The following is a 2500-nucleotide window of genomic DNA, read 5'->3' as shown; positions in this document are numbered from 1 at the left end:
CTTAACCTAACCTATATTGTACCTTAACCTAACCTATATTGTACCTTAACCTAACCTATATTGGGCCTTAACCTAACCTATATTGGGCCTTAACCTAACCTATATTGGGCCTTAACCTAACCTATATTGGGCCTTAACCTAACCTATATTGGGCCTTAACGTAACCCACGTTGCGCCTTAACGTAACCCACGTTGCGCCTTAACGTAACCCACGTTGCGCCTTAACGTAACCCACGTTGCGCCTTAACGTAACCCACGTTGCGCCTTAACGTAACCCACGTTGCGCCTTAACCTAACCCATATTGCGCCTTAACCTAACCCATATTGCGCCTTAACCTAACCCATATTGCGCCTTAACCTAACCCATATTGTGCCTTAACCTAACCTATATTGTACCTTAACCTAACCCATATTGTACCTTAACCTAACCTATATTGTACCTTAACCTAACCTATATTGTACCTTAACCTAACCTATATTGTACCTTAACCTAACCCATATTGCGCCTTAACCTAACCCATATTGCGCCTTAACCTAACCCATATTGCGCCTTAACCTAACCCATATTGCGCCTTAACCTAACCCATATTGCGCCTTAACCTAACCCATATTGCGCCTTAACCTAACCCATATTGCGCCTTAACCTAACCCATATTGCGCCTTAACCTAACCCATATTGCGCCTTAACCTAACCCATATTGTACCTTAACCTAACCCATATTGTACCTTAACCTAACCTATATTGTACCTTAACCTAACCTATATTGTACCTTAACCTAACCTATATTGTACCTTAACCTAACCTATATTGGGCCTTAACCTAACCTATATTGGGCCTTAACCTAACCTATATTGGGCCTTAACCTAACCTATATTGGGCCTTAACCTAACCTATATTGGGCCTTAACGTAACCCACGTTGCGCCTTAACGTAACCCACGTTGCGCCTTAACGTAACCCACGTTGCGCCTTAACGTAACCCACGTTGCGCCTTAACGTAACCCACGTTGCGCCTTAACGTAACCCACGTTGCGCCTTAACGTAACCCACGTTGCGCCTTAACGTAACCCACGTTGCGCCTTAACCCAACACACGTTGCGCCTTAACCCAACACACGTTGGGCCTTAACCCAACACACGTTGGGCCTTAACCCAACACACGTTGGGCCTTAACCCAACACACGTTGGGCCTTAACCCAACACACGTTGGGCCTTAACCCAACACACGTTGGGCCTTAACCCAACACACGTTGGGCCTTAACCCAACACACGTTGGGCCTTAACCCAACACACGTTGGGCCTTAACCCAACACACGTTGGGCCTTAACCCAACACACGTTGGGCCTTAACCCAACACACGTTGGGCCTTAACCCAACACACGTTGGGCCTTAACCCAACACACGTTGGGCCTTAACCCAACACACGTTGGGCCTTAACCCAACACACGTTGGGCCTTAACCCAACACACGTTGGGCCTTAACCCAACACACGTTGGGCCTTAACCTGCTCTGTAATTGTCATACGACGCGTTAAATTAGTGTGGTGTTGCCTAACTGCAACCCCCGCAATATAGTTTGCTACTCGCACTGCCTGGTCCCCAGAGTATCGCTTCATGTTAAACACCTTGCAGCTATACACTGTAATGCGGATGGCAGCAGGACGTACATGCTCAATGCCCTTCGCAGTTGTTCATTGGCATTTGCATGGCGAAGCACAGCCTACGTTGTGGTACGGCGTGTGTCAACTGTCCGCTGATGTTGTACGTCCAAATCACACACTGTACTGCACATTGGTCCTCATGTACTGAATGATACATCGTGGTACATGTGTGACCGTACCACGACTGCGCCAACAACGGCGAACCATACGGTCCAAATATTGTGCACTCAGCTACGTGTCGTCTCCCTATAAGAGCTGGATTGCAGTATGGTATGCCGTGGATGGCGATCAGCATGAGCCGTCTGTTGATGTAGTGGCGCGTGTTGTCAGACGTAGTCGTCTCTTCTCACACACCGTGATAGCATGGTGCACTGCGTTCCACATCTGCGACATGCGACAGAGGCCGGTTGACAGTCGTTCGCGCAATGGACATCGCATACGTACGGGGGCCACCTTCCACGTGTTCGCGAAGCGTGCACATGTTGTTGCGTGTATGTGGGCAGACATAGTGTGTCGTGACACCTGACACAGGCATGCAACAATCGTTGAATTTGCAAATGGCGATGGACGTCTACGTTTGCTGGTGACGTTACGCAAATGAACAACTGGTAAACGGTTGTGGTGCGGTTGTTCTCGCTAGAGGTGAATCAGTGATGGCGACGATCGGTTGAGCTACCAACCGGTTGTTTCAGCGATACCCACCATGCCCACGAACGTGAATGGCATGTGGGTGTGAAGCGATACGCGGCGGTGGCTGGGTGGGACCGTCCCCGGCCGGTGAGGGGGGGCCTCCCGGCGTGCTGGCCGCGCGGTGCGTGGGCGCACGCGCTACAGCCGGCTGG

This window comes from Schistocerca americana, unplaced genomic scaffold (assembly GCF_021461395.2).
Source record: "Schistocerca americana isolate TAMUIC-IGC-003095 unplaced genomic scaffold, iqSchAmer2.1 HiC_scaffold_685, whole genome shotgun sequence".
Taxonomy (NCBI): Eukaryota; Metazoa; Arthropoda; class Insecta; order Orthoptera; family Acrididae; genus Schistocerca; species Schistocerca americana.
Note: the sequence above shows the minus strand (reverse complement) of the source record.